We start from the raw sequence: 25612 nt of genomic DNA on the forward strand, positions 1-25612 counted from the left end.
AGGAAGGAAGGAAGGAAGGAAGGAAGGAAGGAAGGAAGGAAGGAAGGAAGGAAGGAAGGAAGGATGGACCAAGGCTATTTACCTCAGTAACCAGAAGGATCACAGGACAAGCTTAAGAACTAATAACATACCTATAGACCCATTGGAATGGTTTAGAAAAGCACATGCCATCAGACAGCCTGCCCTGGTACCTCAGCTACTCAATATTCTGTCTCAGTAACACATGAGGCTCAGGGACACAGAACAAAAACATGTTTCTGGGTCACCTAAACTGATGCCAAAAATCCCATGCATTAAAGCATCATGCACAAGCTGGTCCCTTAGGCTGTCACCCAGAACTTAATTGTTCTATTTCCAAATAATTTCAGTCAAGATTTTTCTTGGTTGGCTAATCCACAGCAAATTGGCTGTGGCAAGTGAGAGCAAAATCAAGCACTCTTACTAGGTGTGCTACCCAAGCAGGAGACAGGAACCTTCTCTAGAGTGATCTATCACTTTTGGGGGGTGGATCCCTAAGGATGCTAGCAGCAACTGTTTCCCAGAGTGTTCTAAAGATGACCCAGAAATGCAGTCAAGTTATTATGCCCTACCCACTTATCAGACTTTAACTCAGCTCTTTACATAGCAGTTTTGCATTCTAAATACATACCTACAATCAACAGTCAGTAAAGGGCACACGCTTCCACAAAGAAGTTATGGAGAACATCACTTAAAAGTAACAGAGAAAGCAAAGACTATACATTGAAGAAAAACATTTTAAATATCTTATTAAAATTTTAAATGATATGAAAACAAAAGTTACATACATGATAGAAGAACAGAATGTTACCCAAAAAGTTAAGAACTTAAAAAAAATTATCCTGATGCTTGAGGCCAAAAATAAAAATCTTAAGAGAAATAAACAAAATGACTGTACAAAAAAGTTAAGTAAAAAGTCAAATAACCAAAAACTTAAAGTAAAGAGGGGTGTAAGAAACAGAGGCCAGTTCAGAAGGAACAGAAAAGGGGAGCTCTTAGAAGGAAACAGACCATCACCATGAATAGAGAAAATCAGGAACAATGATTCTGGGTCCCGTTCGAATAGCACAGAAAATGGTTTTGGAGGATCAAATGACACACCAGATGAGTGCCTATCATTGAGACATCTCAAAACAGTCAGGAAAAAGGAGTTCTCATGAGCCAAAGAGAATAACCACAAGATCGTAAAAATAGTTAAGAAATCAGCTTTTAACTACTCAACAGTACTCTTAAGGAGAGGCCCAAGAAGTAGCCACTTTAAGTTAGCAAACCCAGTATTTCCCAGGAATTCTCGAGTCAATGAAGGGTAGAAATGCCTATAGTTTTAGATATCGTGTATAACATCGACCCAAGATTTGAATTTTCCAAATAGTTTTATCTAAGAAGATACTACATGATATGTTAACCACACAGCAAACTAATCCAAGAAGGAGGAAAACTGGGCACAGAAACTGAGACCCAGTATACATCAGGAGCAGAACATGAAGGTAGAAATGGGAACTCCTGGAACCATAGTTATGTTATCACACAGGCAGGAAACACCTTCAGTTCTAGCCATGTGGCTCTGGGGACTGATGCTTTGGGAACTGTCACTTAAAGGTCCCTCCCCTCTGCTGTGTAGTCACCTCTTCTCATGAAGCCACACAAAGGGAGGCTAGCACGGACAGTACTTAGCTGTTCCAACCACCAACCAGTCCATAAGTCCATGCCATTCCTGTTAACAACAATTCCTAAACACACTCCCCACTCCTGTTCTGTTTTGTTTTGTTCTTTCTTGTTCCGTGAGAGATGGTGTCTCAATAACAGCCTCGGCTGGCCTAGGACTTGCTACATAGGTCAGTCTTCCTGCAGACATCCTCTGCTCTGCCTCTGAAATCCAAGTGCCGCGATTTTGGTTCTGTGCCATCACAGCCAGATCCAGCTCTATCAGGTCTTCTCAGCTTAAGACACTATTATCATGCACATTGTTGCAGGTGGGCTCAGGGAACTTACAGAGAAAAGAGATGTGCTCGCCCATTTGAAAGGTATTCCTGACAGATGTTCTCCCTATGTTTGCCCTGTTGTTTTCAGAACTCATTCTGTATCTTGCCCAACTTCCCACACTGGTCCTTAGTAAGCTCCAGGCAGAAGGAGCTAACCCATGACCCAAGTCCAATTTCTCTTTCCATGGGAACCTACAGTAAATTTTTCTATATGGATAACAACATTGGAATCTCTTCAAGAAAGCAAGGAGACATCTTGTGCTCCCCTCTGCGGTGAAGGAGAGCGTAGGGTACACGGGGGCTTAGGGAGGCTTTCCCAAAGGGTGAGGTGGCACCTTGTACAACCAGAAGTCATACTGTAGTGTGCTTTATGTAGTCTTCTTTACATTACATCCGTCTTATAGTTTCAAAAACAAGAAACTGAAGCAACAACAAATAGCCAAAACAACTAAGTCATCAAGGAATCGCTGGTAATAAAACACGTTAGTAAATAGGTTCATATCTATCAAAGAATTTGTACCTGTTAATGTAGCACAAATGACTGTTAACTGTTGATTAAATCAATACATCAATCTACAGAGACACCCATCATCAAGAAATTATTTAATGCTGAAATTGGTTAAACAGTGGCTACCTCACAACAGAAAGATGTAGAAAGGGAATACATCACTGAAAATTTTATTTTTACACAGAGTGCAATGTCAGATTCAAAAACACAGGACAGAACATTAAAATTTTAATTAAACTCTAGACTTCCACATAATTCTTATCAATTAACCAATAAAAGTTGGCTCCAGATCAATGGTATTAATTCCACACTTGACGTTTGCCTGTCCCTGTAGCTGCCAGGTCTCCTAGCCTACAATGCTGCAGGAAAGAGGGGCCTTCAGAGACAACCCAAGGAAAGAGCTGGGGTGGGGGGAAATAAGCACTTGGAAGTCATCTTCTCAGAGGTAATCAGGAGCAAAAGAAAGGTACGAGGAAGATGTCCAAAGCCACACAGTGACAAGAGCTCAAGAAGGGAAGGGCTGGTATCTGCAGCAGCTACCAGTGTATACTACTACTCAGGAGGGAGAGAACTCCATTACCACACACAAGACCAAGCACTGTGTTAGATGTGTATGTGCCCTGGTTCACTCAATCTTCCAACAGTGTGATGCAACAGGTACCATTTTGCCTCAGTTTCAGATGGAAGGCCACATCTCAAGAAGGCTGGTAAAAAAAACAGAACAGAACAGAACCAGAAACAGAAAACAGAACAGAACAGAACAGAACAGAACAGAACAGAACAGAACAGAACAGAACAGAACAGAACAAAAAGCCCAACTCCAGAGGCTGAGGAGAATTCTCAGTCAGCCAAGGACTCACTGTGCAACCAAGAGGACTCAAGTGGGACCCATTTGTAAAACTTCAGTGGTATTGCTGTGTGCATGCAACCCCAGCACTGAGAGGCAGAGGCAGGAGGATTCCTGTGGCTTGCTGGCTAACTAGGCTAGCTTAATCACTGAGTTCTAGGCAGAGTAAAGACCCCATCGCAAACACAAACAAAACCCCCAAAACAATGAAAGGATGAATGGCATTCTGGGGGACAACACCTCACATTGGCCTCTGTCTTACAGACAGACAGACAGACAGACAGACAGACAGACAGACACACACACACACACACACACAAGGCTAGAGGAGAAAAAAAAACAGGCCCCAAATCATCCTCATCTCAATTTCAAGTTTTCAAATACCAGAGACATAAATCTATGACTCCACATTTCTACATTATAAAGCTTCATCTCAGAAGGATTACGTCTTCAGAAAATAGAATATCCCTCATTTAAAATTTGTGTTTTACAAGGCAGGCCCTGAGTTTTTTCACCCCAAAGCATGCACAGATAAGAAACTGGGATGAATCTTACAAAATCCAAACTAGTTATAAAAATAAAGGCTTACTTCAAACTGCACGGTGACCAAGTCAGCCCGCTGGTTTCTATGACCAACTTTGGGAGGGCTAGTTTCTTTAACTCAATTATGATTGATACTAGCCAGATGGCTGGACTGTCAGCATGGATAGAGTTGTCTGCATGATAAGGTCACTGCATCTGTCATTGGGAGACTTTGGAAAAAGTGTCACATGCAAGAACTCTGTAACCTAGTCACCCATATATCTGAAAAGTTCATTTGGAATTGAGATGTATGAAGCTAGGGGATTAGACGGGTTACAGCGTGTGACAGTGTACGTCTGTCAAATTACTGTTTGCATTCTTACTTTGGGACAAAAGAGTGGAAATGGGATCCAGAGCTGTCCACATTCTTAGAAGCATTTACCAAAAGCATTACAGAGGTTTGTGATTTTATTCCTTCATCTTTAAACCACGTTTATTCCATCTTACTACAAACAATATCATCTTAGCAGGCGGCATGCTGTGTCTTCTATCAGGGAGGATATTACCATAATTAAATGTTATTTCTGCAAGGAGGTATGTGTTACAGGTTGAGACAAGATCATATATGGTATTACATTGCAATCTGCAAAAGCATGGTGCTCCTGCTGCTTTGGAAAGCCACTCCAGAATGGCAATGATTGGAAAGCCACGGAAACCTCATAACAAACACACAGTGATGTCAGCCGTAGAGCGCTACAGAGAGTGATAAACATCATCTAGCAGGAAACAAGGAAATGTGAAAAAGACCAGGTACTTTGACATTTGTCGAGAGTACTGTGTTTATCACACAGAATCTACGAGCACCTGTCCCCATGCACACTCTGTTTCCTGCTCTTGGGACTGGGTAAGCCTTCCTTTAGGACAAACCAATTTAAAACATGTGCCCACTCCCTTGGTGTAGGGGTACACGTCCTCGCAGGCACGTTTTTCTGAGTCTTTTTTTAGTTCAGCAATAGGTGAAAATGAAGCCTGAATAAATAAACACTATCTTTAACAAGCCTTCCTGCCTAGAACCATTATAGCTGTCACACACGCACTATGAGCGATGTTTTCATTGGAAAAGTGACATGGCCGGCTGTAAGAACAGTTTAATTAGTCTGTGCTGGGGATGTGAACGGTGAGAAGGACTCACAGAGGACTCGGACTGTTTGCCTGCTTCACGACTGCGATGAAATCAGGTGACCTGAGCGGAGCCATGCACTACTAAGCTAGCAGTGGGAGGCCGAGGATTTCATCTTCAAGCCTGGAGGAGAAATTAGGCAGATGTAGCTTGAATTTGTATACCTTCACTAAACTAAATGGATTAACCAATGGTCCATTTTTCATGCTTTCAGAACATAACAAATGAAACCTAGTTGAGAAGTAAAATGTGCAGCATAGAGATGTTCTGCATAAAACAGAAATTTGACAAGGAAATCCATTGCGAATTTTGGTGTCAACCAACAGCTTGTACTTCACCTGAATGCTGACTGTTAGAAGGACTCTATCACATGTATACTGTTCTAACTAACTCGCTTGTTCATGCAAAACACAATGATTTCCCTTCTAATTTACAATTAGGACACAGAACAGGATGGAACACAGACATCCTCTCTACAGAAGGCTAAAGTAAAAGGGAGATTGACATCCAAGGCCGTGAAGAGGGCCACATCTCCTAGAACCAGCTACTTTTAAGCTGTGGTCCTGCCTCTCAGGAAGTTGTATAACTGACATTATCTACAGAGAAAGTTTACAAATACATGATGAAATCAAACATACAACGAATCTGAGATGATCTGGCAATGCTTCTCAGTGTAGCATTCAGTGTTCTTGCAGCCATGGTTCTGAAAGCACACACACACACACACACACACACATACACACATACACACACACACACACACACACACACTTTGAGCCACGCCATGACCTTACACACCCAGCAACTGCTGCTCAGCACCACCATGTGTAAGCAATTGCATTATTTGTTCTGTGCACACAAAGTGCCTGCTCTTACAGGCAAATAATAACCACAGGAAAGGAAGACTTTTATACTACCTTCCTATCGTCTTCAGCATATTAGTATCTTTGAACTGGATTACGTTAGAACACCTAACTTAAAAACAACAACAACAACAAAACACCCTGCTGTTTGACTGAGCTGCTTTCTTTGGGTTTGTTTTTAAAAGTACTAAATGGATTTTGTTTGTGATTAGAGCAAAAATTTTTTTAAAAAGATTTATTTTCCATTTTTAGTTGGCAGGGATATTTAGGCACCTAAGGAGGCTTCAGTTTCCCTGGAGCTGGAGTTGCAGGAGGACACTGTTGGAACACAATGGTCCCGTAATCACTGAAGCTTCCTTCCAGTTCCCTCCGCAATCCTTAAAATGGCAGTAAACATAATCCTAATTTGTACTATGTACGTATGCAGGGAGCAATTCTCAGCATTGGTTGTAACAAAATAGAAAATATCTACCAACTCAGGAAAAAATTGAAGTTGCTTTATATCCGGCAGTATCAAAAGTTCAGCCAAGATTTATTACTTTATCCATCTCGTTATTATGAAAATTTGTTTTCATCTTTAGTAAGAAACTACATGTATACCAAAGAACTGCTATTACTTGCATATGTTTTATGTGTATGCTTATGTAAATGAATATGGGTATTCATCCACGTATGTATAGGCACATGCTCACATGTATGTGTGAGCACATGGAGGCATCGTTGTGAGGTATCTACTTCTAAAGCTCCGAGCACGGGGCTGTGCCAGCTGTCTTCACGGAAAGACTTACCATGCCACTTTGTTTTACTTTCAGGTTCTTACTTGATTTTATGGTGACAGAGCACTGAAAGAATATGACAAATATGTTCCGGTTGTATATAAAATTATTCTGTAATTGGTGAAGTGCATTTTTGAAATGTGTAGATAAGCAGATCTAGGCTAGAGTTAGATGCTAATTCCTAAGATAGAGGTACATTATCTTCTTGGCTAGACCACTGTACAAGAGTACCCAGACAAGGAAGGCCAAGGGCAAACCCCTGTCCTTCCTCCACGGTGCATCCATGAGGATGCAGAGGGAGCAAACACTGAAAAGATATGGGAGCTCCGTGGAGGAAGAACTTGTGATTCTCTTGTGGGACACGTGACACTAGCACACTTATTTCTAAAAGGGCAATCCTATAAGAGTTATCTCTGTTTGAAAACCACTGAGAGTCTCAAAGACATTAACAGAAAGTAGACTCCACTGAGTTGATAATTCTGAGGGTCTATGACACAAGTGAGCCATGGAGATATGCATATTATAAACAGAGTTGAGGGGACAGGGACGTTTCAATAATCAGAAACCAATAGAGATGTCCATCATATCCAAAGCAGCAATGAATGAAAGTGTGGCACATTTCACAGGAGAAGACAGGAGGCACAAGGCAGAAGACACAGTTGACACTAGGTCCTGCGCTACAGGAGGTCAGGGCAATGCTAGTCAGGAGCTTATAAGAAAGAGGTAGTGGCCTTGGCGTTGGGGAATTGATCTATTCGGCAAAGTGCTTGCTGTGCCAGCATGAGAACCTGAGTTCAGATCTCCAGCACCCACATAAAAAGTTAGGTGTGGCAGCATACACCTGTAATTCTAAGGCTGAGGAGGCAGAGGCAGAAGGATTGCTAAACTTGCTGACCACCTAGTCTATCGAAAGTAGTTAGCATGGACATCCAGAGGGTGGTCTAAGCTACAGACAAACAGAAAAACACAAAACCAGAAGACCAAGAAAGGTGCCACAGTTAGAGAAAACCCAGCGTTGCTTTATGGTATATGATGTTTAATCAGGCAAGTTTTATGAAGTGAATTGAAAATACGCCAGCAGCACAATCAATGACATAGGGCGAGGTCCTAATAGCTGGACTGTGCAGACACTCCCATATAAGCACAGTGGAAGAATGATCACTGTTCTGAGGTTTCCCCAAACATCCTCTATCTCCTTTACTAGATGGACTACAGATAGAATTCTATGGGGATAAAAAGACGACCGCCGAAGAGTGCAGGCATGAAAGAGTAAAAAGATACTGAGGAGATTGGAGATGTGGCTTGGTTCAGTTGTTCCTTCAATGTGTACGCATGTAGCGTCATGGTTCACACGCATATACAGAGCTATAATTTGTGGGAAAATGGAAATGCGTGATTACTTCTCTTTAATCATTATTTTTATGTGGCCTTGATACCCTTCAATGTGGCTTTTCTCCACTTACGACTACTTATCACCAGTCTAAATGTACAGAACAAGGTGGCCTGCCTTTCGTCTCCTCTGTCCAATTCCATTCATCTCTAAACCGCTTTCTTTACTCTGGGCTGAAAATGGGAGAAAATATAACAAATGCTACCAAAATTTTATAGAAAGGAAAATGTCGGTTCAAGATACAAGTACATAAGAGGATTCCTGTGCAGAAAGTAAGGCATTCCTGAGTGGTTTGAGTTTTATGGCAGGTATGTGGAGGTGGGAGTGAGGAGGCAGAACATGTTTGTTTTTCCCTAAATTCCTGACTCCAATTAAAAATTAACAAAGCAGACAAGTCCTCTAAGTAATACTTTACGGAATCTGACATCCCCACGTGTAACGCAGGACTGGATGAGCAGCCAGATGAGAACTTACTGTTTCTCATGCTCTGATTTTTATGGGACCAATCAAACATGGAGTGGCTTGTAAGTGGTTTGAACTGACATTTCCAGTTCAAACTAGAGGAAGCATCTGTAATGAAGCTCTGCTGCCAGTTCGGTCTGGCCATTCCACATAGAGGCAACTCGGACTCATCTGCTAAAGAAAATCCAATGCTCCGAGAGGCAGAGGGGCAGGGCCGTAAGTTAGAAAGGATGATCAAATACGGCACTTGTGAGCAGACGTGGGAATGAGTCTATATCCTTGCAAGAGAGAAATTGAAACTGAAAAGCCCAACATTGCAAAATCCCTGGCCCATGAAGATGACATCCAGAAAATTCTTACGATTCTCCTTTCCTTTACTCCAGAGAAGTGGTTAATAGTGTGAGAGGTGTGTGTGTGTGTGTGTGTGTATGTGTGTGTGTGTGTGGTGTGTGTGGTGGTAGAGGTGGGAGTGAACATACATATGATCATTACTGGCCTGAAACTTATCAACCAGGACACTGTGGATCCAGAGATCCAGTCTCTGACTCTCTGGAACTGAGATTACATCACTATGCCCAGCTTTGGATTGCTTGTTTGTTTGTTTGTTTGTTTTGTTTGTTTGTTTTAACATGGATTCTGGGGATCAGATGTATTCTATTCTGCTTGCTCTTTGCCAACTGAACCATCTCCACATCACCTAGAGTAACATGACTACTTGTTGTTTTTCTATAACAAAATCCACAAGGATTCTTTAAAAATATGAGTATGTTAACTCAGTGGACTAATGACATGCATGTAATATTTCCAAGTGTGTTTTCACATGTATGAATACATATGTATGTGCATGTACAACCGCACGTGCATGCATATGCGCATTTGTATACAGGACTGCAGCAATCAGAGGACAACACTAGCTGTCACTCCTCAGCTTCTAGCCACCTCGTTTTTCAGAGTCTCTTCTTGGCCTGGTGCTTACAGTGAGGCTAGACTGGCTGCTCAGTGAACCCAAGGGTTCTCTTGTCTCTGCTTTCCTTGTGCTGGAAAGCACCACCATGATGGCAGGCATGCATCACCACGCTCAGCTTACAGACCTGGAGTCTGGGGATCAAACTCAGATCCTCACACATATACAGCAAACGGGTTGTATGTTACTGACAGGGGCATTTTCCTAGCTCCCAATGTAGATTTGAACACCCAACACCATCCAGGATGGGGTGAAAAATGATTCATAGGTAGTTACATGAACTAATCCATGGCATTTCTGAAATCAGTTCAGAAGTCAGATACTTATTACTGAGTCCTAGTTCAATGCTGTTTGCTTGGCTCATCTTTAAATACAAAAAGGTTAGTGTAACACCAATGAAAGGCCAACTTAAGTCTCGTGTTTAATCCAGAAGAGCCAGCCACACTGCTACATCTTTCCTCTGGCCATCATTGTCAAGGAGCTGGGACTTTGTTTTATAATTAGTCTTAATAGGATTTCAGGATGTTCTGTAACAAACACAGCCAGAGAGCACGCAGACCCTTGTTATATGTGAACTTGGTCATACAGGCTCTAGTTGGCTGTGTAGAGGAGGGAGGGGAGGAGAGAAGGGGGGAGGAAGAGGAAGAGGAAAAGGAAGAGGAAGAGGAGAAGGAGGCTCTCCATTGCCATGTGCATGATACTCCTGCAAGGTCACCCATTTCAGATACATCTGTCAGGCCCTAGCTTCTTAATTAGAGACATTATTCTCAAACTCACAAGCCTACCCTCGAACAAAACAATCTCAGCAGAGAAGAAAGGTCGAGGTGAACAGAGAAGAGTGTTTCCAATGAAACATTCAGGATTTAAGTAAGCAGTTATTAGAGTCTCTTACCGTTTTACATCTCTAAGAAGCATAGCTGTGGGAGGAAATTTAATTTCTAGCCTGTCAAAAGTCCAGGCCACATCTCACTTTGAAAGTGAGATCAGGACCTAGAGTGTATTATCCAGAGACTGACCTCAGGTCTCTGTCCACCGGAAGAAGAGGTAGCCTGCTCTGAGGGGCTGAGGGCAGTCAACGCCCCTGTTTCTCTTCAATAGCTGTTCTCACTGTGTCTACTAAACCGTGGTCCACAAGATACTATCACTGGTGCTAATTACTATCTTTTTAGATTCTTAATTTAAATTCTGTTCTAGATTAGGGAATCTTTAAACGGTGACTTTATACTTTGATTACATAATCGGCAGCATATGAGGAAAGTATCGGCTGTAGTCAACACTGAATTTATCACCCAATGCATTTAAAAATGCCGTAGCACTTGAAATTATGCTCAGTAAAGAGACGCTATCACAACTTTTACCTCGGCTGAGAATGTACGCGCCGCTTTAATTAGAAAGACTTCAGGAGAGAGGGAGAGACAGCTATTCCCTTACTTCCTTTTCTAAGTACATCTCATCAGGCAAAACTAGGTAATTCTATAGAAGTTAAGACTGCTATCACAATGGTTTATGAATGGAAAGAGAAGAAATGCTTTAATCTTTCATTCAGTTTATAGGCAACAATGTATTTCTGTACCGCCTACAATAAAACAGTGGCAACTACATTGTTAAAGGCTCTAACCCAGTGGGGCTCACACATAGTTGTTGCAGTGAAAGCCACTTGGGAACTTTACTATAACAAAGCCTGGGCCCCACCCGAGGCTGGGAGGAGGGAAGCAGTATGTATGTCAGTGGTTTTAAAAGCTCCCCAGGTGATTTCAGCATCGAGACAGAACAGCTGCTCTCAGTCACAGACAGGCAATTGTAGGCACCATGCAGAAATCTAGCCTTTGCATTACAGGCACCATGCAGGAATCTAGCTTTTGCATGACTTCAGATGTGATACTGTGATCAGAACACTGACCTAAGGATAGCATCATCATACACTGTCAACAAGGGAAATGTGACTAGAAACCAAATGACACCCCTAGGCTATAGCGCCCTGCTTGTGTAAACTGAGGCTCTGTAGTGTATGCTATACCAACCCTCCCTCCACCCACTCCCCAGTAATTCAAACAGGACCCCTTTCCTTTCCTGCAATCTATAAAAGGGAGATAACAGCTATCTAGCAAGCAGCTGTGAAGCCAATGCAATGTGCCAGGGCACGTGGCACTGGATGAATGCTACACCAGGTGGTGGCTCTTTTTCATGGTTGCAGTTTGAGACCCCAGAATAAAGGCCTCACGGCAGTGAATGTGTAACAAACAAGTTTCCCCATGGGAATGGTGGGCGGGAAGAGTTTCCATTCTCCAAGAAGACCCTGCCTTAGTCAGAGTTCCTATTGCTGGGATGAAACAACATGACTAAAGCAACCTGGGGAGAAAGAATTTATTTGGCTTACACTTCCATATCATAGGAAGTCAGGACAGGAAGCTGGAAGCAGGAGCTGATACAGAGGCCACAGAAGGGTACCGCTTACTGGCTTGCTCCTTGTGGCTTGCTCAGTGTGCTTTCTTAGAGAACCCAGGACCACCAGTCCAGAGATGGCACTGTCCACAATGAGCTGGGCCCTCCCCATCAATCACTAATTATGAAAAAGTCTTGCAGGCTTACCTACAGGTAAGCTTCTCACGGAGGCATCTTCTCAACTGAGGTGTCCTCCTCTCAGATGATTCTAGCTATGTCAAGTTGACATAAAACTAGCCATCATAGACCTCAAGAAATGGGAGGACGTATACTTCATCAAATCCCAAAGGGAAAACCTAGAGACCAACCAAATGTGGGACATCAGATAGGTCTTCACTAGAGGTCAGAGTTCACATGTTCAGTGTCTTCTTCACCAAGAGTTACAGGAAGGTGATAGAAAGCTATGGCATCTTATGTGCTAAACCCTTGACACAGCAAGAGGTCTTCAAATACATTACAGAAGAAAAGGAGTGTAGACTTTAAGATGATGTACAGGACCCAGGGACAATGCATGCATCTCAAACATGCAGTCAGTGCATAAACAGACATGTCTATATGGTGATCAACGCCACACCCAGCCCACACTTCATATTCCCCAGGAGCAACAGGACCATCCTGAAAGAGCTATTAAGAAATGTAAATCCAGGGAATTCATTTCTCTTCTGCTAATTGGTATCGCTGATAAGGACTATTAACTTAAAATATGCTATTTCCTCTGAAAAGAAGTTAATAACCCATCATTCATATTACATCACCTGGTTGCAAAGTAAAGAACCGAGCTGTTACAAGATTAAACAGTTACGAGATACACAGACTCCAGTAGTAATAATCTCACTTAAGATAGATTTCTTTTCACTTAATTGGTACCTAAGCTCACACATCAAAGGAAATAATTCCAACCTGAAGGCAAATGACAATATATCATTTTTGCAGATTCTCTCAACGAAAATACAAATAGGCAAACAACCAGGAAGCATCAGAGAGAGAAAAACTGAGCCTGACAATTAGGTCTTGAGTGTATCAGCCTTTGACAACTTCCTGTTTAATTGTTAACATCATTCCCTCCTGACAGGGCTCATTTAGTGACACCACAACTTCCCACTAATTCAACATTTCACTGCAAACTTGAACGAGTAATTAGTCGGCATGAATCTTGCTGTATCACTCTATACACTTGGTGGCCAAGTTTTAATAGGGTCATCTCATCTGCATTCACAAAGTACTGCTATACCAATTATTTCTTATATATCACCTTAAAGTAAATCTGCTTTATTTTTCATATTAGGAGCTTTTCCTGGATTATAAATACACAGGGAAAAATAACATTTTAATAAAAACAAACCAGGTAGGCTAATCACATCTTGAGTTATACTTCAACCTATCTCCAGATATGCACTCTTTATTACAGCTAATAATTAGTTTCTGGGAATCTAGTGTTCGGAGCCGGATGAGCAATAAGGAAGATGCACGGTCTGCATCAAAAGTCTCATGAGTCAGAATTAGTTTTTAACACACAAATATACATGCTACACTTACAGTAATAGCAAGAGAACTTTATAGCAACCATTTCTCAAAGTTCTATCAATGACCTATTAGAAACAAAGGGATTCCATGTCTCCCATGACACCCTCAATTGTCTGTAACTAAAAAAGATGTGAAGGAGTCAGTATTCCAAACCAAGAACGCAGATGGGGCTATCTCTGCAGTGTTAGCATTGGCCAAGCAGTGCTCTGTGAGACTACACTCCACTGCACACAGCCCCACACAACCTCAACACTGCACATTCCTCTCTTCAGGCTGGCAAGAACCTGCTGTTGAAAAGGTTGTATAGGGACCCTGGGCCTGAGCCATACTCTACATCTGGCCTCAAACAGGGACTCTCACCTTTGCACTATGCTGTTCCTCAGGTCTCCTTCTGAGACTAGCTTTGGAATATGTGCAGAGGAATGGTTGCTGGATTTGTGAGAAGCTTCTGGAAGACCTCCTTCACACAGTACACACACATACACACTCTCCCATACACTCACATATATACACTCACACACACTCATATACATGCAATCATACACTCACATACACATACAAACACTAACACACACACTCACACACATATACACACATGCATACACTCACACATACACACACACAAAGAAAGAGAGAGACAGAGAGATAGAAAGACAGAGAAAGAGAGAGAAAGAGAGACAGAGACAGAGAGACAGAGATGGGGGCCACTGGAAAAGTTCCTCCTACAATCTCTAGTCATTATTAGTGTAAACCTTTAACAAAAGCCAGCCTGAGAAAGCCGGAGCAAGTTATCAAGCAGAGAAGGAGAAAGTGGAAAATACTTATTTACCTGATAATGTTACTGAAGATAGACCAGTGTGTGTATATGTCTGTGTGTGTGTGTCTGTGTGTGTGCTTTCTTTCTGCATAAGATATTTCTAGTTGCTGTCTATTACCTGTAGCTGAAAGCATCCTGACTGAGCATCTTAATGTAATGCAAAAATCATTCTGTGAAGAACACCCAGAAACTTGATTACATGTTATACACAAACTAAGCTTCAATTCAAAAGAACACAAATTATAGAGATCATGTCCTCTAAAGATAATGCAATAAAAATGGAACCTAAGGACAAAATGTATAAACAAAAGCCAAATGTGTAGAATTTTTGCATCCTTCATAAATATTAAATCATCTCTCAAATAAGCTAAGGAAGAAATTACACAATCTTCAGAAAATAGTCACTGTGAGAGTATTGCACATAAGAATAAAAGGAAACATGGAAAATTTCAAAAATTATATATTATACACACACACACACACACACAGACAGAAGGAAGATAAAAGGAGGATTGGGGAGGAGCCAGAAATACCAATCATTCATATAAAGACCAAAGAAAGCAAACAAAACCAGGCAAGATAAAGAAGAAAGGCCTTAAAGAGATAGACCTGGAAAAGTGTTGAACTGGAAAATTAATCCAGGAGAGTTCCTCTAAAATGTGCAGGAAGAAATGAGTCTACCTCTGTTGAAGAATCAGAAAACACAGTATGCAATAAGCAGAATGTGTAGCCATAGAACTAGGGACACATGTACCACAAAATTCCAAATCATTACATGCAGGAAAGACTAGCACATCTACAGACCTATCTTGCTCCATGTCTCCTGTCTGTAAGGACCCCTGTGCAATAACCAACCCCTACATAAAATGCCAAGGACTAAGATTTTGTTGGGCATGGTGGAGCTTTAGAGAGCCATAAGCCAGTGTCATTTGTCAGCCATTTTCAACCTCTCACAAACCCAAACCTATTTCACAGCGCTATCCTTGCAGAGAATTCACATGTTAATAACAAGTGTGTTGCAGTAAAGATTTTCCAGAGTTATTCAGAAATTTTAGAAACTGCATATAAAGCTGTGTGAACTTCCACAAATTTACTCTCAGGAAGTTTAATGAAGATCAGCCTATGGAGAGGAAATGCCTGAATTTCTTTCCTGTAATAATCTTTATAGTAGACAAGGGTTGGCAGTAAGGTCCAGTGGGCAGCCCCAGCCCACCACATGTTCTTACACATAAAGTTTTATTGGAAAGGGGCCACAGGTACATAGTACAGTTTACTACACTATGGCAGAGATGAGACGTGCACACACTTGTGATGCTAGCATCTGGGAGGTTAAGGCAAGACAATGGAAATCACTGGAAGCCAACCAAGTCTCAAAGTTTATGACGTTCACCACTGTGTATTTTGTAAGAAAGCAATGCCAATGCCTGTTCCAGACTAAAGATAAAGGTAATGACAGCAGCAGAAGCAACAGAATCTTTAGTTCCAGGGCTGTTTTAACATGTCCATAATTTTTAAATGAGAGTAAATCCATAAAAGATAGTAGCTAGGACAGGTGGGGAAAAATGGACTTTCTCATCAAACACATACAACATTCAGAAAAAATAACCTGGCATTAGGACAAAAGGATATATTTACAATTCAAAAACAAATTCAGCAAACCTTTTTATATAATATATATAACAGGGCAACATTATAACTCATCTACGAAGCACCTGCAGAGCCTAGTCTCCGAGTCTTGGGATGACATCACAGTTGCACCTCACAAAACAGACTCCGAGGGAAGCCAAAGAGAAAAAAGCACAGAGAACACTCACACATAAAACGTACCTGTGGGCAAGTTGAAGAACCTAAAAATAGTTAAAGTCAGTACGTAACCTGGAAACTGGCAGGTACACCTGGAAACACGGTCTGGGTGGGCACATTGAAAAGAACAAAATAAGCAAGGTGGAGTCCCTTAGAGATGACAAAGGACAGTCACATGTGAAACATAACCCACCTCCTTCCTCTACAGAGCTGCAAATGCAACTTGTGTGAGGGTCTGCTCTCTAGGAACCAAGGATGGGAGGATATCAATTCTTAAAACTAGCCAAAATAGACAAAATACTAGCAAAATGTATTAAGGTTTGTAGAAGAAATAATTTAAAAACCTGAACAGACCAAAAAACCATAGAGAAATTAAGACAAGACATAACTTTTCAACAAAATAGGAAAAAAAAGCACAAAGTACAGCTGGTTTTATGGAAGATTTTCCAAGTGTTGAAGCAATACTTTCCATGTTATACACACTGCCATAGGACAAAAAAGGATACTTCAGAAACATTCCCCAATGTGTTTAAAGGTTCCAATAGTAGTAGATTCATACAGAATAAGAAAGAGAAGCAGAGAGCAGAAATACAGTCAGAAATGTCATTTAGATTAACAGATGGAATACTTGAAAATAATATTAAACTAAAACTAAACAAGTGTAGTGATCATACAGTGCTTAGTTATAGAAAATATTTAAATGACTTAAAAAAACAGAAGGAAAATATTTTCAATAAATTTACTGTATTTGTATATCAAGAGAAAAAATAAAATTAATAAGTAGAAACTGAAATATTATTTTTTAATAGCCAACTTCCTTCCTGTCAAAAATGTTTAGCAAATTAAGCCTGGAAGAGCACATCAAAAAACTCTAAGAAGACACTTACTTGTAATGTATTAGAAGCACCACCCACTAAGATAAAAAATCAAACAAAGCTACCTAGCCCACCTGCTAAAACCCATGTTGTAGTGCAGTGGTACTCAACCTCCGAACACTGCAACCCTGTAATACAATTCCTTTTGATGTGGTGCCCCTCACCCGTAACATTATTTTGTTGCTACTTCATAACTGTAATTTTGATACCATTATGAATCATAATGTAAATATCTGATATGCAACCCTCAAAGGGACTGTGACCCATAGGTTGAGAACCACAATTGTAGTGACCCATAAATGGTGATAAGGTTACCAAACATTAAAGTTATAAACATTGGAAAAGAAAGACAAGATTATAATAACTTGCAAACCATACAGCTCATCACCTAGGAAATCAGAGGCAATCAACAGAAAAGCAGTGAGGGATGTCTGGCAAAAGCAAAACACACAAGGTCAATGCAGAAAGCCATATATTCTCATTCTGCCCACAAAGCCAGCTTAAGAAACCAGTAACACAAAAAGTCACATAAACCCTAAGTAGGTGTAAAACTTGAAGAAACCTCAAAGTCTTTATGAAGACAACTATAAACCTTTTCTAAAGGATATAAAGGAAGCCAGAATGAACAAAACAATAGACTGTTCACACATGGTAAGGCTCCAGAGTGTGCAGACAGCAGTCTTTAACCAGTCTATACATGTGACCTCTTTCCTCTCAAACTCCAAATATTTTAATCCTGAAACATCAAAAAATAATTACGTAGGAAAAATTTCAAAGAACAAGGGCCAGAGAAATAAATCAGCAGCAGACTACTTGCCTAGCATAGGAAAGGCCATGTGCTCGATCCAGAGAACTGAAAAATAAAGACCAACCCATAAAGGAGGTGGCTTTGTGGTGAGGGAAAGTCACTGTTCTTTTAGGATACAGTCCACATAAGCTGACCACACTCCAGCAGACAGCTTCATACCTCTGTTCACTTGGGCAGCTAGGACTAAACTTAATGGATTACAAAAAATAAAACAAAATGGGCATGAAGTTGGGAGGGGCTGAGGAGATGGGGGAGTGAATCTGGGTGGAGTGGGGATGACTACGATCAAGATACATTGTATCCATGCACGAAACTCTCGAGGAATTCAGAAAAACATTATAGTAACATTTTCTGCCCTTAACCATAAACAAAAACTCCAGGGACAGAGTGTGCTCTGTACAACAGATAATTGAGCTTCTCACTGCCTTAAATACAAGAAGGGGAATGGAACCTGTTAGAAGAGACTCACAGAGCCTGACTGCCATTAACACCATCAGTGCTGTCACCTATAGGATGTGGTCATGCCTAACATTTATTGGGCACTTATATAACATATATACATATATGTATATATACATATACATATATATATGCATGTGTTTATTGCAGGGATGGGCTCATTTAATTCCCATGAGACATAATAACTTATCTAAAGTCCTACAGCTCCTGCATGGATTCAAACCTGAACAATATGAAGTATGTCAATACTACTGTCCTAGCACAGTCTAAACTGTTTGAGGAGCTTGCTAGGGCATCATTTCCAAACAGGATGTGTTATACATCTTCCCTGGACCCCTCTACTAGGCCCTAAATACCTTGCTCTGACCCCAGGCTGACCAGCTTAGACTACATGAGTGGGTTCCTTGCCTTGCAGTTAGTTGCCAAAGGCATTTAGCAAATGGGCAATGGGAGCAGAGACTGCAGTCAGTGCTAAGCCACCTCTCTCCCACACAACAGGCTCACACAAGGTTTCACAAGGCTCAGCACATCCCTTCGAAGAGGTCACACACGGCTTCTGTCAGATGCCCTCAACTGAGGCCTAAGGGTGAAAGCAGCTGGTAGGACCTACTCCAGGGCACAGTGTCACTCCCTTTAGCATCCCTGAACAGCCACGCCTTTGTGAAAGTCTCTTTATTAAAGTATTCTCACAATACTCTCATTTAATTGCAGGATGCATGTTCTGCCAGAACCCTGACAGATACAGGAGGCAGAAATAATTAATATCAGCTGTCCTTTTGTGGAGATAAATTGTACAGCCTGACATCACATCAAAAAGCAAAATTTATTAACAACGTATAATAAGGGAGTAATCAAAACATAAAAACTATCAAAACATTTATGAAAGAAGATGAGCCACACAATAGTGGAGAGAAGGGACACACGATAAAGTCACCTCAATAGAACACTAATGCTCCTGTATAAAAAGACATGTTTTATCTTAGAGATTATGACGATACATACCCCAAACTGCTGACCTGTTGACAATTTAAAATAATGCAGGAAATATTAAGAGGGAGGGGAGCTATTTAAGTCTACTTCTGACCAGGCAACAGAATAAGGAACTGACTGGGGAGGCAAAACTTGAAAAACTCAGGAGGGCAAGCAGCTCTGAACAACCTCCTGGGCTCTGGGGCTGGGGATTGCTGGCTTGAGGGATTGCTCTAGTCAGTCCTCCATATTACGCTTCCCACCAGGACGATAACAAAAAACTTCCTGTAGCCATCAGATACCAGCAACAAAGAAGGGCAAATGCAGTTTTCTGTAGGTAGGATAACTTCACTCCAGCATTTGAAGCATAACTGAAGATAGCTATGACATTTAATCCTGTCACCACAACTGGATCTATATTCAATTAGCAGACGCACCAAGAAGGATAGCTGAGTGGACAACACCTTCTGCTGTTGGCCCTAGTGTGACATGTCTGAGGAAAAGGCAGGGCAGCTTACCTGCCCACTGCACTTCTTGCTGGATGATGTATTTACCCCACTGTAGTTACTGCTGACATCAGAACCTGACTTCTTGGGCCTTCCAACATGCACTGAAGAGAAGCAGCTCTCCAAGCATCCTCCAGACCTTAGCACCAGACTGGGGCTGCTGGGCTCCTGGACTCTTCAGGTTGCAGACAGACAACCCACTCCCTATCATGTAAGCCAATGGAATAAAACCATTCTGTCATGCTTATTTCATTCTACCGCTCCCTGTTCTCCAGAGAGCCCTGACTAGCAAAGCAGCCAAAGAGAACAGGCCACTCATGCAAGATAAAATAGCTATAATCAACAGAGAATAACAAATGCATAGCTTGTGAGTAGTAACCAGAGAAGCGCAAATGAAGGAACGCAACACCATTTCATTCACTTTCTGGATAAAATTACTTAATGAGTTTAATATCAGTTGCCAATGAGGATATGAGAAAGCTAGACTTTTACATATTGGAAACTTATTCATCAGGCAACAAATGTGTGGGGACCTCCTACTATGTACACAATGTGCTTTGGTAAAAATCTGAAAGCCTATTTTGAACTTTACAGTCAAATGACAATTGCAGAAGAATAAATAATTACATGTATGGAACAGTCCACTTAAGAGCAGATAAATGAAGCTTTGAAAAAGAAGCAGCAGAATAAGAATATCGAACATAAACGTACAAACTGTCTGGAAGACGCCAGACAGCGCAGTGTGTTCTTCAGGCTGAAGATATCAGTGGCCCTTGCTGAAACAGTGTTTCTGTCAAAGGCAGACCAGAGACAGCTGTGGACAAGACACACACAAGTCACTGGCATGAGTTCTAGTAAAAGTCCAGTCATAAAATCCTAGGAGGGGCGGACGGAGCTCTCGCCAGTAATTTATCAACTCAAGCCATGGAAGGAACAGCACACACTCTAAGTCTACTATACAAGTTGCAAATATGGCGAAAAGTACAAAAGCCTCTTAACACACACCTAAATTATTAAATCACCTAAATCACCACACTGATTATTATTAACGTTTGGCATGCTGACGTTCTGCTAAGTTCCATTCACATCTGTATCACCCACGTGAGACTGCCTCATGCATACTTCAATATCCATCTTTCAAAAACGAAGAGTGCCAACAAATAGAAACTGATCTGCATGGCCATGGTGCGACAGGAATCAGGCTGTCTCAGCCCATCACTGGGGCACAACATTGGCTCCAGGTTTCAAAAGAAGGAGAATGAAGGCAAGAAGGATGGATACTGAAGCAGCCTCAGCCAAGCTGGGGACTGGCTGACCATTGCCTTGCTGTCTTCTGGAAGGTGATGCTGAGGAGGACAACCGGTCCCCAGATGAGATTGCCCCTGAACGGTAGGGAGGTGGCCCCTGACGACTGCAGGTTCAAGACAAGGACTGAAGCATTTCAGATGAGATCTGATTTGGACACTAGAGCTTCAGTCTTTAGTTACTCTTAGCTCTATGCCCTCAGCCTGCAAAGGAGTTGACAGGTTCGGTTATAGCCAGTTTTTAGGGGTATATTCCTTGCATAATTAGCATGCTCATCTACAAATGTGAACAGAAATTTGACCCAAAGAAAAGGTTAAAGGATACAAAATGAAGGCAGAAACAGCAGGCTTTTATCTTGCTTAGTAACAGAAAGGGTTTGAAGTCGAAATGCCCCCCACAGACTGAGGTTTAAAGCTGTTGGCTTTTTTCTATAATAACATAGCTTGTGGTGCTACTTTGAAGGCTATAGAGACTTGATTTGCAGTGAGGCTTGGATGAAAAAAGTGGGTCAGTAGAGGCAAACCTTCAAGGCTTTACCACTTCCGTTCTCAACCTAAAGATTGCTTCCTGTTCCACCATGATGAGAAGAAGCCATGACCCTGTATCTTACCACCACCATAGATGAGTTAGTTCCCCATTGTGAGGGCTGAAATGACTTGGCAACTATGAGAGAAGTGAAGCTGTTCCTCCCTTACACAGTTCCCACAGGTATTAGGTCACAGTAGCATGAAAATAATTAAAACACTGCAGTGTGGGCCAAGTAAGGAACCACGGCTTTTTAGTAAGAACTGTTGAGGTTTGGTTTGACATTGCTTGAATTTAAATGTTAAATACCGGCCCTCAAGATCTAGTTGCCTGCCCCCAACATCCTCAGGGATGAGGAGATCCTCAGTATACCAAATGATGTTATGTAACATTGGCCCCCCCACCAAGTAAATTGGTCAATAAAAGGCTAAAGCCTGTGATTGGGCAGTAGCTAGAGGTAGGCTGGTTTTCAGTTACCTAGCTAGGGGTTACAGGTAGAGAGGGGGAGAGAAGAGGGAAGGACAAGGAAGAACAGGGAGACTGGAGGAGGCCACCATGAAAGGAGTTGGACCATGACCACATGGCCAGGAAAAACAGCAAGTAACAAGGGACCTATGACTAGGAAATGAGTTAGACCAGCTCCAAACCTGCCCAATCTAGACTTACGACTCGTAAATAAAATACCTGGATTCTGTGTCTTTTATACGAGTTAGCAAGAATTTTTAATCCCTTTTACAAAGAATATCTCTGAATGCAGGCTACCATGGTAGTATGAGAGCTAGTAAGAATTGCGTACTTTCATCTTATCCCTCTAGTCTTCTGTAAGTGTGACTTTGATAGATGGTTTGATCTCATTGAGACCAAGGACAACCAAAGAAAAGACTACTACTAGCTTACTCTTGAAGACCATTTAATCTCCACCAGTCCCCGTCTCACACTATACCACTGTGCTAGACAGATGCACCGATAGCAAATAGATTCAGCTCACAGGAGAATCTGAAGTTGGAAATTAAAAAAAAAAATACAAAATGCAGCAAAAGGTAAAAGAAGAGGTAATAGACAGAAATTAGAGATGTCTTCACCTATATAAACTAGGACTCACGTCTGAGAACAACAACAACAACAAAAATTAGAGGGAAGAAATGACCACAAGTATTCCAGAAATAAAGGTAGACATAAATCATGAATTAATCACAATGAATCACAGGCATATGATCATGAAACCATAGGACAGACAGACAGACAGACAGACAATAACAAGAATAGACATACAGTTTGCAGGGAACTTCTTACCAGATATATTGAAAGTTAGAAGACAGGAAAATATTTAAGGATGTAGGAAGAACATATTGACAGAAAATAACTGTTGGGCTAGAATTTCAAAGCAAATAATTATTTCAAATGCAATTGCAAAATACGGGCATTATTCAGACAAACAAAAATCAGGAAAAGGTCAGGAAGAAAGTAGGTGAATCTAAAAGTGTAGCATGAGAATGAAGGGCTAGGAGTTAGACAAACTGACTAACAGACAGATAGACAAGAACCAACCAGGGCTATCATTAGGCAATAACGATGGTGAACTTCCAAGATGGCCAACTTCTCCTCATACTTCTGAACTGAAACAAAATTTTGTAGCATAAAACAAAGTCTTTGTGGGATTTTTCTCCTGCCAGTAGGGACCATGGGCTCAACAAGTTCAAGGCCTGATCAAGGCCTGTTTACATAACAGCTGTGGGGCAATCAGCCTACTATCTCTCTTCAAACTAACCAACCTTCAAAGACTTACAAAACAGCCTTTAAGGAGAGGCCTCACTTGGGGCTTGGGCTTTTCAAGCCCCCCTTGCTTCTCTGAAGGACTGTGTACTTGCTGTGTGTGTGTTTCCTCAACCCTGATAAAAACCTTTCTTTACTGCCTGGTTCTGTCTCCTGTGTTTGCTGTGTTCTAGATTTTTCCAACCTTTTAATTCCTTAACTGGTAGAGAAGATAAACCCAATCAAGATGCCCAGGTAGTCATAAGAACTAGGCCCAGAACAAAACAGTAAACATGTGGTTAATTCCAAACAATAAAGCTGCTGCTAAATATGGGAATTATAAATAAAAACAATAAAGGACTAAACATTTTTAAGAAGCGCAAAGATGAAAGAGATTGAGTGAAGCCAAAAATCACTCTTAAATTGTTAGGGAAAAGTCTTTGGGCTGTAAGTTTGTCATTCAACTTTTAAAAGAACTATAAAAGGAACGGAAATAGAGTAAGAGAATGTAAGGATGCCCTTGCTAAGCCAACACAACTTCAGGTTCTGAGACAAACCCATGCTCTTCACCTATAAAGTGTCTAAGCACGACCACAGTCTTTAATTTGTTGCCCCTCACACCTTCAAGGCCACCAATGGCTGGTGGTGTCTCTTGTCTATTTCTTTCACATTTTAGAACCCTTGGGACTACGTTGGGCCCACCAAATATTTCAGGACTGGTTCCCTATTTAAAGATGACAGGATTCATTCAGTGCCTCTATTTAACTCGGCCTTGTAAGCTGAGGACTTAACAGACTTGTGGTTTAGAATACAAGTATATTTACAGAAAGAGAGGGGGATACTACTTTGCCACCATACCACTTAGTACGTTCAAAATAATAAGGAAAACACTGAAAGAATTTTTTTAAAAAAAATTGTACGGAGCTATCACAGTGGAATGTTTTAACATTTCGGCAATTGGTGAATAACCAGATTTAAAAAATAATCGTTATAGATATTAAAGATTTTGACATCATCATTAGCAAACTGACTTAGAGATATGTTTAAAATCATGCATCTAATACAGGGAAAACAGATTCTTATTCAAATATGAAACATGTATGAGACATGATTAAACACTGGGTCATAACGAAATTTTTTCAGGTTCCAAACAATCAGCACAATACAGTCTGAGTCTTCTAAAACCAGTGTAACTGAGTCAGAAGTCAGTGTCCTTTTAAAAACTAAGTTATTTTTATCACTTAAAAATATATTTCTGGGGGGCTGGAGAGATGGCTCAGAGGTTAAGAGAACTGACTGCACTTCCAGAGGTCCTGAGTTCAAATCCCAGCAACCACATGGTGGCTCACAACCATCTGTAATGAGATCTGATGCCCTCTTCTGGTGTGTCTGAAGACAGCTACAGTGTATTCATATATAATAAATAAATAAATCTTTAAAAAAAAACAAAAAAAAACAAAAAAAATATATTTCTGTATAATCCATCGGTAAAAGAATAAATCAGAATTTAAAAGTCAAAATGCTTACACAATAACAGTGAATATACCATACATCAAAAATGCTAAACAACAAAAGTGGTCAGTTAAAAAATTAAGAATTTAAATCTTTAAATGCACGCTCGTGCACACACACACACACACACACACACATATGATCACATATACATACAGTAAGCTATGCTGCAAATTTAAACATGTACACCTAAATCAGGTGGTGACCTAACAAATGAGTAAAAGTAGCTGCATTACCAAAGGCTCAATAGAAATTCAACAAAATCACTAGTAAAATATTCAACATAAGCCTACAAGGCTATGGAGTAAGGAACCAAATGAAACACATTTGTTTAAGGCGCAAGACATAAAACAGTTTGCCTTTTCGCTGTCTGCATGTGTGAGGCGACTCCTGGCTTGGGAAAAGGCTTTGGTGGCACCACAGTTTTGAGACACAAGTGTGTCTGGTGAGAGGCTTAGGGTGGGGAGTATAGATGCATAGTCCTGCTTCCCATACTTCAGCAAATTCTTCAGCTATTGGCAGCCGTGTTTTCTCACATTGGCCAAGTTTCAGCTGCCTTTCAGGCTTTTGTGACACAACATAGGCAAACCAACAGGACAATGATGCTGGAAGTGGGAGTAGCAACAGGAAAAGGATGCAGATGACCCAGGAAAGGGGAACATTCTGTGAGCATCTTAACTGCACTAGTGGAACTCCCTAGTTTTACTCCAGAGTATGGCCAAAGCTTGAATATGCACAGCTGACCTGTGTGTTCTATGAAACAAATTGAAACACACTATCCTATTTTCTTCGGGGGGGGGGGG

This window comes from Grammomys surdaster, unplaced genomic scaffold (genome assembly GCF_004785775.1).
Source record: "Grammomys surdaster isolate TR1022 unplaced genomic scaffold, NIH_TR_1.0 126109, whole genome shotgun sequence".
In the NCBI taxonomy this organism is placed as follows: domain Eukaryota; kingdom Metazoa; phylum Chordata; class Mammalia; order Rodentia; family Muridae; genus Grammomys; species Grammomys surdaster.